General features: G+C 48.8%; 1 long non-coding RNA gene across 1 annotated transcript; it reads right to left on the bottom strand.

Annotated features, from left to right (window-relative positions):
• Window positions 1-2,065: 2,065 nt before the first annotated feature.
• Window positions 2,066-4,228, bottom strand: LOC116542130. The gene is made up of 3 exons (XR_004265078.1): window positions 4,085-4,228; window positions 2,689-2,797; window positions 2,066-2,297 (listed from the first exon to the last, which is right to left on the bottom strand). It is a non-coding gene; the product is annotated as an uncharacterized LOC116542130 (long non-coding RNA).
• Between the last annotated feature and the right edge of the window lie 9,048 nt (window positions 4,229-13,276).

Here is a 13,276-nt window from a genome sequence, read left to right as displayed (position 1 = left end):
AAAAAAAAAAAAAAAAAAAATTACTAATCACTAAATTTGCAGTTTAGTAATTTAGCCAGTCAGCTAATTTACTAATTACTGAAAATTACATACTGAAAAAGAACCAGAATGTAGTAGAAAGAGATGGCAGAAAAGGCCACCTAAAGCCCACCTTTTAGACAGTCCTCTTAGCAGATGAGGGATAGAAGGGCACTTCCTGGCCAGTCATGGCGACTCATTCCTGTAGTCCCAGCTACTCAGGAGGCTGAGGCAGAGGAATCCCCTGAACCCAGCAGGCAGAGGTTGCAGTGAGCTGATATTGCACCACTACTGATTTCTGTATCTTAATTTTGTATCCTAAAGCTTTCCTATTCATTTATCAAATCTAAGAATTTTTGGTGGAGTTTTTAGAGTTATCTAGATACAAGTTTATATCACCAGCAAACAGCAGTAATTTGACCTCCTCGTTTTCAATAAAAGGATGTCTTTCATTTTGTAATTTTTTTCTGATTGCGCTGGTAAGGACTTCTAGTACTATAAGAGTGGTGAAAGTGGGCATCCTTGTCTTGTTCCACTTTTCCCAATTAAGAATAACATTGGCTGTGGGTTTGTCTTGTCATATATGGACTTTATTATGTTGAAGTATGTTCTATGTTTGTTGAGGATTTTTATCATGAAGAGATGCAGAAAAAAAGCATTTAATAAATGTCAGCATCTATTGAGATGATCACATGGTTTATGTCCTTAACGCTTTTTATGTGATGTATCATGTTTATGGATTTGTGTATATTGAGCCATCCTTGTATCTCTGGTGTAAGTCGCACCTGGACATTCACCACAACAGACCATATGCTGGACCATGAAACAAGTATCAACAAATTTTAAAGGACTGAGATCACACAGAATACAACTAAATATTAAAAGTGCACACATTTAAAATAAAAAATCAAGTCCAAGGGAATGAATTATTTGGATCCTGAAGCTCTCACTGCCCTGTGGCCATACAACTGGACTGTCATGGTGTCATCCTACATAGCTTTTGTTTATTTGTACTCTGAATAGGACATTTGCCTGGGTGAGTAACATGGTCATAAACAGGTCCAAGAAACCAATTGCTTTATCTATGTAAAGGATGTTGCTCAGAATATTATGCTATTACACGATGGGGAATAACCGTATTTCTCCTTAGCAACTGATTTGCTTTTATTTCATTGTCTCGATATCAATTTATTAATTCAAACACTAACTTCAAATAAACTTGTCAGGAATTCATTTTACAGTGACTGAGAACATTCATATTCAACTCTGTGGCTTACCCTCACAACAAATAGGAAAGACTTTATGGTGAGCATTTGCATATTCACTTTGACCCTGACCCTACTATATGTTTTGTATTTACTCTTTTTTCCCCTGATTTATAACATTATTTTACAGTATCTCATCTATCATTGTAAGTTTAATTCATTTTAAAATTAGGTAGGGCATAAATAATAATTCCTGTTTTATTTTGTAACACTCTAGGTCAGGCTATGTATGAAGCACTTTGCATCTCAAATCATATTTGATCTTTAGTCAGCCTGTTGGGATGGAGGACCACAGCTGGAAGTCATTGAGCAAAGTGCTTAGACCATGGCAGTCCTCAATAAATGCTATTTTGAAATACTCTCATGCTTATTCTACCTACTTTATAGAGCTACGATACAAATCAGATATTTTTGAAAACACTTAATAAATTATAGACTGCTTTTAGAATGTACCATTTCATTGTTTTCATCTTAAAGTGCCCGTATTCAAATCTTAAATCTTACTTCCATGGAAGTGTGATTTGGGCAGATTAACTCACCTCTGTGAATTGGTTTGGGCAAATTAACTCACCTCTGTGATTGATTTGGTTCACCTCTCTGAACTAACATTTATTGATAGAAGTTACAGGTGGGGCCAGGTGTGAGGGCTCGTGCCTATAATCCCAACACTTTGGGAGGCCAAGGTGGGTGGATCACCTGAGTTCAGGAGTTCGAGACCAGCCTGGCCAACATGGCAAAACGCCGTCGCTACTAAAATTAACTGGGCATCGTGGCTGCCCTAAACGTAGCAGCCCATCATAAAAGACTCCTACCATCTGGCCACCACCGCAGCCCTGCCCCCGCCCTGGCGGCAGCCAGCCACCTTCCTACTCCTCCAGAGCTCTGCAATGTCCATCGCTGCCACCAACTGCAGCGAGGTGAGCCGTGGTGCCACAGGCTCTAGCCTCTAGCATGTGGCAGGTGGCTCCTTCCTTCTCCTAGCACCGAACAGCTGGTGGGCAAAGCCAGAAAAGCCTAGAACAGGATGCAGAGAGTGTTAGCATTAGAGCCCTACCTTGTTATGCTGGCCACTGGGTGGCAGGGGCCAGTTTCAGCCAACGCACTCACACCCACCATCCAAAGTCCAGCCTCTCCTTTTGGCCCAAGCTGGCCAGGAACTGAGGCCTAGAGTGGGGACTGGAGACACCATGGTGCCTGGGTTTCCCACTCCACAGGAACAACTGGGCCCACCCGGGCTGTGCTCGGGAAGCAGGAGCAGCAGAAACTCAGGGCCAGCCCTACCCACCAAAGTGCTCATGCCCATTCCTGAGGCCTCCACCACAAGGCCATCACCTCGTGGTGTCTGCTACTGCATGCCCCGGGGATCCCAGGCTGTTTCTGCAACACAGAATGAGAGGGCACAGACCTGGGAACCACGACGGGTCTGGGCACCCTGCCATGCTCAGGATTCCCGCGGAAACATTGCATGCCTGCTACCCTCGAGCCAGAGGAGATGACTCTCTAGAGTATGGAGTCTGGGGAGATAAGGACCACTTCTGTCTGAGACACCACTGTCACTCACAACTCTGCTGCCCGAGGCTGGCAGTGCTACCCCCAAAAGAGCCCCTAACACACCGCCGGCAGTGTAGCCCTGAGATAGTGCCAACACCCAGTCCTCCACCGCCAGCAGTGTAGCACCCGATGGCGGCCCCAACCCGCCCCTGCCTTAGATACTGCAGCACCAGATGGCACCTGCAACCCGACCCCGCCGTGGGCAGTACAGCCCAAGACAGTGCCCTTAACCCGCTCCCTGCCGCGGGCAGTGTAGCCATAGATAGTGCCCCCAACCAGACCCCCGCCGTGGGCAGTGATGCCCCCATATGGCACCCAACCTGCCCCTCCCAAAGTGGGCAGTGCAACCTCAGATAGCCCCCAACCCACTCCTGGCTGAGAACAGTGCAGCCACGGATAGCACCCCAAACTCCCTCTCCACCTCGGGTAGTGCAGCCATGGACAGCGCAGGTAGCCGCCAATAGGGTACCCAACCTGCCCCTGGCACAGCCAGTACAGCCTAGGATAGCACACTCACTCGCTCCTTGCCAGGCAGTGCGGACCCCTAATAGCACTCAACCGTCGCGTCCCCGTACCTCCCACTCAGGCAGTGTATCAGGCTCCAGTAGAGGCCCCAACCAACCCTCCAGCCCCTCTCTACAGTACGGGCCCCAACCAACCCTCCAGCCCCCCTCCACAGGCAGTCCGTCCCCCGGTAGTGCTCCCAACAACACCCCCCCAACCTCCGCCTCAGTGTAGCCCCCCCAAAGCGCCCTCAACACTCCCCTCCCTGCCGCCAGCAGTGTAGCACCCTATTGCGATCCTAACCCATCCCCCCCCACCAGCACTGCAGCCCCAGATAATACCCCCACCCCGCTCCTTGCTGTGGGCAACACAGCCATGGATAGTGCCCCCAACCCGTCCCCAACGAGGGCATTGCAGCACCTGATAGCTCCCTCAACTCACCGCCCACCACAGGCAGTGCATCCCTGGATAGTGCCCCCAAAATGCTCCACTGCCGCTGGTAGTACAGCTTGGGATAGTGCCCCAAGCCCCCACTGGCCACGGGCAGCATACCCCTAATAGGGTCCCCAATCTTCTCCCCTCCACCGGCTGTGGCATCCCACATAACACACCCAACCAGCCCCCTAAGCACCAGCAGTGACACCCTGGATAGCGCCCACTGCCGATGGCAGGGGGCCCCCAACTTGTCCCCCATGCCCCAGGCAGTGAACCAGCGATAGTGAACCTATTCTGCCACCTTTTTTTACCTTGTCGGCTGCCCTGTAGTCTCTCTTGCTGCCACCAACCGCAACAGCGCAACAGAGAGGCAAGTCACGGTACTGCAAGCGCCAGGCTCCAGCATGAGCAGCAGGTGATTTCTCTTCTTTCTCGGCTAAGCCGCGACACCGAACAGCTAGATGGGCCAACCCAGAAGAGCCTGACATGGCAAGACAACGCCCCCTTAACATCTTTTACATACCGTGGTTATGCTAATGAAGTGTTTTTCATGTTCTGATTGGATGAGAGAAACCTGTAGGACTACCTGATTGCACTTTATCGTGTTCTGATTGGTTAGCCTAAAACTTGCTCTCATCCAATCAGAACATGAAAATAAAGACCAATCAGAGTAGACCTAGAGGTCTTCTCTCATCCAATCAGAATATGTAGTCCAAGCCCTTCATTTGCATGAACTATATAAAGGAAGCGAAGGGCTAGGGTGCCGCCATTCCAGAGTTTTCTGGCTTGAGTAGTTTGGCTGCTCCGTGCCTGGCTGGCTTAGAGAAGAAGGAGGAGTAGCCCCTCATTTTGTCCCCCCCCCGCCCCTCACCACCGCACACGCTGGAGGCTGGAGCCTGCAGTCTCATGGCTCGCCTCACTGTTACGGTTGGTGGCGGCGAGGGAGACTCCAGCGCTGCCGGAAAGGTAAAAAGGTCGAGGGATAGGTTCGCTATCCCAGGCTGCACTGGCTGTGGCGTGGGGGGTGGGTTGGGGGCACCCTGCTGTGGGCAGTGGGCTATCCAGGGCGTCACTGCCCGTGTTGGGGGGCTGCTGGGGTGTACTACCTGGGGTGTCCCTGCCCACAGAGGGGAGTGGGCTGGGGGCGCTAGCCAGGGGTGCACTGGTCATGGCTGAGGGTGGGTTGGGGCTCTATTCCAAGCTGTATTGCTAGCGGCAGTGGGGCGTTTTGGGGGCACTATCCAGGGATGCACTGACCGAGGTGCGGGGTGAGTTGGAGCTACAAGGTGCTGCAATGCCTTTGTCGGGGACAGGTCGGGGGTGCTATCGGGTGCAACACTGCGGGCAGTGAGGGGCGGGTTGGGGGCGCTTTGGGGTGTTACACTGCCCACGGTGGGTGGGGTGTGTGATATCCAGGGCGTCATTGCCGGCGTCTGGGAGCTGGTTGGGGCACTTTCCATGGCTTCACTGCCCACAGTGGGGAGCGGGTTGGGGGCACTACCGGCGACCGCAATGCAGGTGGTGGGGGATGGGTTAGTGTTCCTATAGGGTGCTACACTGCTCGCGGCAGGGAGTGGGGTGTCGAGGGCACTCTCGGGGGCTACACTGAGGTAGAGGTAGGGGGCGTTGTTGGGAGCACTACCGGGGACCAGACTGCCTGTGGAGAGGGGGTGCGGGGTTGGTTGGGGGTGGTATCGGAGGCGAGATAAACTGCCCGTGGCGGGGGAGCGGATTGGGTGCTATCAGGGGTCCGCACTGCCTGGCAGGGAGAGGGTGGGTGTGCTATCCTGGGAGTATTGGCCGTGGCAGGGGTAGGTTGGGTTCACTATCGGGGGCTACCCTGCTCGCGGCAGGGGTGGGTTGGGTGTCCTATCCGTGGTTGCACTGGCTGAGGTGGGGAGGGAGTTTGGGTGCTATCTGTGGCTGCAGTGCCCGAGGCAGGGAGTGGGTTGAGGGCTCTACCCAGGCCTGCACTGCTCCCGGCCGGGAGTGGACTGGGGCGCTATCCGGGGTTGCACTGCCCACGGTTGGGGTCGGTTTGGGTGGCACATTGGGGCGTCACTGCCTACGGCAGGAGTCTGGTTGGAGACGCTATCCGTGGCTACACTGCCCACAGCAGAGAGCAGGTTGAGGGCGCCATCCCGGGGTGCTGCCCACGGCAGGGGGTGGGTTGCAGGTGCCATCGGGTGCTGCAGTGTCTGAGGCAGGGGCGGGTTGGGGCTGCCATCGGGTGCTACACTGCCGGCTGTTGGCGGGCGGGATGTTGGATTTATCCTGGGGCTAAATGCCAGCGGCGGGTTAGGGGGTCTATTGGGGGTTGCACTGCCAGGGGCGGGCAGCAGAGGTGTTAGTGACAGTGGTGGTCTCTGAGAGAGGAGCGGTTCTCTCCCCAGATTCCAGACTCTAGAGGGCCATCTCCTCCTGCTTGAGCGTGGCGGGCACACATTTCCGTGGGAATCCTGAGCATGGCAGGGCGCCCAGACCCTCCCTGGTTCCCAGGCCCGCACCTTCTCATTCTGTGTTGTGACCACTTGGGATCCTGGGGCACGCAATAGCGGACACCACGGGGTGAAAGGGCCCTGTGGGTGGAGGCCAGGAACTGGAACCAGCAGCTGGGTGGGGAGTGCTGGCTGGGGCTGAGTTTCTGCTGCTCCTGCTTCCGGAGCGCGGCCCGGGTGGGCCCAGCGGTTCCTGTGGAGTGGGAAGTCTGGGCACCGTGGTGTCCCCAGTCCCTGCTACAGGCCCCAGTTCCTGGCCAGCTTGGGCCAAAAGGAGAGGCTGAACTTTGGAGGGTGGGTGTGAGTGCTTTCGCTGAAACCGGCCCCTGCCACCTAGTGGCCAGCATGACCAGGTGGGGTTCTAATGTTACCACTCTCTGCATCCTGTTTTAGGCTTTTCTGGCTTTGACCGCCCAGCTGCTCCATGCCAGGAGAAAGAAGAACCATCTGCTGCTTGCTGGAGGCTGGAGCCTGTGGCCCCATGGCTCGCCTCGCTGCAGCTGGTGGCAATGATGGAGACTGCAGAGCTCCAGGGAGGTAGGAAGGTGGCTGGCTGTCACCAGGACAGGGGCAGGGCTGTGGTGGTGGCCAGGTGGTAGGAATCTTGTAGGGTGGGCCAGTGCGTCGAGGGCAACAGCAGCGGTGGTTGGCATCAGCGGTAGTGGTGGCAGCAGCAGTAAGTCTGGGGGCTAGGAAGGTGGGTAGGAGCGCTGCAGGGGGCCAGGTGACGCAGCCAGGCCTGGCCTGGGGTGGGTAGGAAGCTGCAGGTGCTGTACCGTGGGACTCTGTGGCAGCGGCGGAGTCACAGCCAGGGCAAGGAGGAGGCCTCGCTGCTTCTGCAGAATCTGGAGGGCACCCTCCTGCCTGTACCTGAGCCAAGTGTGAGTGGCAGCATTGTGTCATTACTAACAAAGTTTCAGGGGTGAATATGTGTCGTCTTGCTTTTTTTGTTGGGCTAGTCTTGGACTTTTTCAAATTTCATGAATCAGGAAGGGGACAAAAGGTATAATAGGCCTCCTGATTCCCTTACTTGTTCTTTTTCCTTTCTTTCAGTCTGGTTTTTATTCTCCTTATCATTTTCTTATGCTGCTGCTTCTATTTCTTGTATCTATTCTTGTTTCTCCTTCTCCTCCCTTTGTTTTTGTTATCCTAAGCGAGGGCCTTCACAAGCAACAATCCAAAACTGAGTTAAAAGTAGACTACTTTTCAGTGTGTTGTATTTTTTTTCCTCAGAGTCTCACACTGTCACCCAGGCTGGAGTGCCGTGGCGTGACCTTGGCTCACTGCAGGCGCCACCTCCCGGGTTCAAGCGATTCTCCTGCCTCAGCCTCCTGAGTAGCTGGGATTACAGGTGCCAGCCACCATGCCCAGCTAATTTTTGTATTTTTAGTAGAGACGGGGTTTCACTACGTTGGCCAGGCTGGTTTCAAACTCCTGACCTAGTGATTATCCTGCCTGGGCCTTCCGAAATGTTGGGATTACAGGTGTAAACCACACGGCCCGGCTGACAAAATACAAAATTTTAAGTCTTATTCTTTTGTATTGACATATATAATTCATATTCTATAAATTCTCCTCTTTGAAGGATACAGTTCAGTGGGTTTTAGTATATTCTGGTTTTGCCGTTATCTGGACTACCTAATTTCAGTTCATTGTCATCATCTTGAAAAGAAACCCCTTACCTGTATCAGCCAACTTCATTCTCTCCACCCACCCTGCCAATCTCTAGTCAGCTGTCTATGGATTTTTCTATTCTGGACATTTCATACACATCAAATCGGCTACCTTTTGTGTCTGACTTCTTTCAGTAAGCAGAAGGTATTCAGGTGCCTCCATGTTGTGGCATGTATCCATACCTCGCTTGTTTATGGCTGAATAACATCCATTGTGTGCATATAATTGGTTATGTTTTTCATTTATCAGTTGGTGGACAGATGGTTTTTTTTTTTTTTTTTAACTACTGTCAATATTGCTGCTATGAACACCATATTCAAGTTTTCGTGTGAACATATTTTTTATTTCTTCTGGATATATACCTAGGAGTGGAAGTGCTAGGCCCTGGAGTAATTCTGTTTGTTACTGTTAAAAGAACTGCCAAATCTTTTCTTTTTTATATTCACACAAGCAATGTAGGAAGGTCTCAGTTTCCCCACATTATTGCTAACACTGCTTTGTTTTTTTAATCACAGTCCTACTTGTGGGTGTGAAGTGGTAGCTCGGTGGTTTGGCCGAAATTCCCCTAATAACTCATGATTTTAAACATGTTTCCATGTGTTCATTGCCAATTTGTGCATCTTGTTTGGAGCAATAGCTATGCAAATTCTTTTTTCATTTCTTAAATCTATTTGAGATTTTATCATTAATTTGTCAGTATTCTTTATATACTCTGGCTAATAAACTTGATCATATACAGGAGTCACAAATATTCTCTCCAATTCTGTGGGTTGTATTCTCTTTCTTAATTGTATTCTTTGACACAAAAAGTATTTTAAATTTGATTAAATCCTAATTTGTTTTTTTTTATACTTATGCTTTTGGTTACATATCTAAGAATTTATAGCCAAATCCAAGCTCATGAAGATTTATACTCTTCTTTTTTTTTCTGGGATTCATATAGTTTAGCTCTTATGGGCAGAGAGCTCAAGCCCAGGAGTTCAAGACCAGCCTGGGCAACATAGTGAGACTCCAGCTGTACAAAAATATATATTAAAACCCAGATGGGTGTGGTGGCATGTTCCTGTAATCCCAGCTACTCAGAGGCTGAGGTGAGAGTATCACTTGAGCCCAGGAGTTTAAGGCTACAGTCAGCCATGATTGCGTCACTGCACTCCAGCCTTTGCTTCAAAAACAAGAACAACAATTACAACTCAGTAACTAAATTGAGAACATCAGGTGGTTGGATATATATGCAGTTGGAATCTTTAATAGAGAAGAGGGGATTTGAAAAAATAATGGCAGAAAATTTTCTGAATTTGATGAAAACTCCATCTCAAAAAAAAAAAAAAAATTCTGGCTGCTGTGCTGAGAAATGTTAACAATTGTTACTACATTAGGAGCTTGGGTCTGCTTTGACATGAAGTGCTGGGACACTGGAACAGAGAAATAGATACTCTCCCCACTGCAAACTTTAGAAAGTGACAGGTGAATACGATCTGTTAAGGGCTTTAGGAAGTGACTTTAGAAAGTGACAGGTGAATATGATCCACTGTTTCTGTGAGCAGAGTCTGTGCCACATTCAGCAAGAATGGCATGTCTCCTTGACCTCAGTGTCTGGGGTAGACAGATTATGGCCACATTATCTTTCCACATGAGAACTGTACTTTCTCTCTCAGGCATGAAACCATAGGCCAGCGTGGCCTTCTTAAAGGGATCCTGAAGCCATTAATTGCATTCATTTTATTTCAAGAAGACCTAAAATTATGTTTTATGCCAGGCCAATAAAGGCTGACACTTCATTTCCTTGGTCTTACACCATTCCTGCCTTTGGAAAGGTGTCTGAGAACTAAATAATCTGCCATAGTCCCCTGCAAAAGAGGAAATGGTGCTGAGCGTGAGCCAGCCACACACGCACCCATGCTAGTTGGTCTTCAGGGCTCATGGAGGGTTTTTCAGAGCGGGTGGGTGGGTGGGTGGGCCAGTGGGCAGCCAAAGGCCTGAGCAGCCAGCAGGAGGCTGCCGGTGACAGCCATGTCAAGGGCTGAGAGGGGAGGCTCGGAGGACCTGGGAAAGGCCAGCCTTTGGTCACCAGTGCCTCCAGGGTCTAAATAACCTGAAGTTTACTGTCTAGGACAGTGCAGATAGGCAGTAGCTGCTCAATAAAGCATAATGCCATTCTTCATATTTTTTTCTCATTCGCCTTGTCTTCTTCAAGGCCTTCATTTTCAGAGATGGCAACTGATACCTAGAAACCCCATGAAGTTCTATAGTGTTTACATCAATCCCTCAAATCTGGTTAAGCCCAAGAGCCAGAGACCTGCTGATTTCTCTGGAAAATGGCTTTTTTCTTTTTCGAGATGCAGTTTTGCTCCATTGCCCAGGCTGAAAGCACAATGGTGCGATCTCGGCTAACTGCAGCCTCCGCCTTCCAGGTTCAAGCAATTCTTCTGTCTCAGCCTCCCGAATACCTGGGATTACAGCTATGTACCACCACTCCCAGCTAATTTTTCTATTTTTAGTGGAGATGGGGTTTCATTATATTGCTCAGGCTGGGTTTGAACTCTTGACCTCAAGTATTCCACCTGCCTCAGCCTCCCAAAGTGTTGAGATTACAGGCAAGAGCCACTGCACCCAGCCTTGGCTGTCTTAAAGAAGAACCAAAGGACATAGTGAAAAAGACAGCACCTAAAAGTTAGCATGGATGAGAGGGAAAAGTTTCTGGAAAGCAAGGCATTAGCAGGAATTGGCCAAGTTCTTGTCCACCCTTTGCTAGTGATGGTTCATTATTGTAGGATAACAATATAATATGGGTCCAGAACATAAAGCTTAAAAAATGTATCTCTGAATTTTGACAGGCAAGATAGAAGCTAGAAAAATAGGGTCTAAACTCTCCATGTGTGTGTATGTGCGCGCGCGTGCACACGTGCGCACGCAAGACAGAGAGACTGGTAATTCAAGGTGGGGGGGAAAAGAGAGAGAGAGAGAGACAGACAGACAGACAGACTGACTCTGGTGATTCAAAGTCCCGGTGCACAAAAACAGATAGGTTCTTTCTCCTCCACAAACAAAACTAGATTTTTTTATTTGTCACATGTGAAGCTCGTCTGCTTTCCCACTCCCTCATTAAAATTCCGAGATGCTGCAAGACAGCCTCATAGAGAATAATTAGAGCCTGATCTCCCAGGAAAATACTGGGAACCAGGTTTGTGAATTAGCCTTTCTCTTTGGTGGGTGGACACTGCCACCCTGTGTTCAGATAGTGGGAACCATCTAGCAGTGATCCTTTTCTCTGGCTCCTTAACTCCATAATGGCTGGGTGGATTCCCAGGTATGCCCACAATATCAATATGTGTTGGTGATGGTGTGAAGGCTTCCACAGCTGTCAGTGTTTTCAGCTAGGGGATGGAGAGGTTGTTTATAGTGAGGGGAGAGGGGCATGAGATGAAGCCAGTGAGGTAAGCAGAGGTGATAGAATGCATGCTAAGGAAAAACCCATTAGAAACTGCTCTGGATTTCCCTGGTGACTCAAGCATTTGGATTTCTGTGACTTTGTCGCCGCTGCTACCTCTTCCCAGAATGCTTTCTCCACAGACTCTGCCTTGTGAAGGCCCATGCCTCTCAGAAATCTGGCTGAAGCATCGCCTTCCCTGGGAAGCCCTGCCTGATCACCAGTCCCCGGACCCTACCCTGGTAGAATCAGGGATTTCATTCTGCTCCATCATAGCCTCTTCCCTATACAACTTAAGGGTGGGTCTCAACATTTCCATATTTGTCTCCCATGGACCCTGGAGGCCCTGGAGTGTGACTGAACTTGTCTTATTGTTCTGTGTGTCCCCAAGACTTAGCAGTTCTTTCATTAATATCTTTGAAAGAGCAAATGAATAAATGAATGAATGGATAAATGAGTGAACAAAATAAATAATATGCATATAACATTTGTAAAAATCAGATTAAAAGCTTTTAAGGCAGAAAAACCAGTGTTATTAGGAGAGGAGAGAAATACCAGAACTGAGGGAAGAAATACCAGAATTGAGGGGCTGGAGGGAGCTGAAAACTAATAGGGAGTGTTACTGAGTTGTAAAAAATAACTCATTTCACTGCTAGAGAAAGAGCTATTTATGTAATACTAGAATTGATCTAATAATGGTTATTATCTCAGAAGCACAAGAGAGTCATAGAATGGCTTATTGAAGGGTTGCAACTCAGAAGATCACTAAAACCACCAGAGAGGATTCCAACTTTGCATTTCACTAAAATGTAAGACTTTTTGCTTGAAAACGTCTCATTTAATGGGCTCATCAGCTTCCCAATCTCGATATCTTCAAGACTTCCATAAACTTCCACTTTCCCTAATTCTAACACCCAATTAATCACAGTCAAGCACTGCTATCCCAGAAATGTCTCTTAAACACCTTAAACCACCTGCAAGCACTTTGACTTCTCCACACCTTTGAGCGGAAATGTGCTCTTTCCTCTGCTGGGAAAACGCTTGAATCCCTTTTTTAAAAAAGGCTAAATCAGAGGTCTCCCTTAGAGACTCAGCTTTGGGAAGAGACTTTCCCATCTCCACAGCAAAGGTGGCCATTCCTCAACTGTGTTCCCCTTGCACTGTGTTTATGCCCTTATTCCAGTATTTTTTTCAAGGCTCTATTATTGAAATTGCTACAGAAAAGTTTTGTTGAAAGTATCTTGATCTGCTCCTAACTGTCTGGAAGCAGCATAAAGGAGGTATACAGCTTAAGGATCTTTGTAGTCTTTTCTAGCACATGGATGAAATATAGCAAAAGAATGCTCAGAACCCATTTATGAAACAAAGTAATAAAGAAAGGAAAATTAATGAAGGGACAAGGATGAAGGACATATTAGGATGAAAAAATATTGACTTTACCAGTCTGTGTAGCTCCTGATCACTACAGTATATACTGGTCACACCTTGTCCCATTATTTCCACCCCAATTCATACTCATTCTTTAAAATCTCTCTCTCAAATGCTACCCCTTCAAGCTTCTGCCTAATATCCTTTTTTTTTTTTTTTTTTTTTTGGGCGCGTTGGTTGCTCTCTTACCCAGGCTGGAGTGCAATGGCATGTCTCGGCTCACTGCAACCTTTGCCCCCTGGGTTCAAGCAGTCTCTGCCTCAGTCTCCCAAGTAGCTAGGATTACAGGTGCGTGCCACCACACCCTGCTAATTTTTGTTTTGTTTTGTTTTCTTAGTAGAGATGGGGTTTCACCATTTTGGCCAGGCTGGTCTTGAACTCCTGACCTCATGATCTACCCACCTCAGCCTCCCAAAATGCTGGCATTACAGGCATGAGTCCCCATGCCTGGCCACTTCTGTCTATAATTAATC

This window comes from Sapajus apella, unplaced genomic scaffold, assembly GCF_009761245.1.
Source record: "Sapajus apella isolate SASKATOON/1434 unplaced genomic scaffold, GSC_monkey_1.0 scaffold162, whole genome shotgun sequence".
NCBI lineage: Eukaryota > Metazoa > Chordata > Mammalia > Primates > Cebidae > Sapajus > Sapajus apella.
Note: the sequence above shows the minus strand (reverse complement) of the source record. Positions and strands in the feature narration are given on the sequence as shown.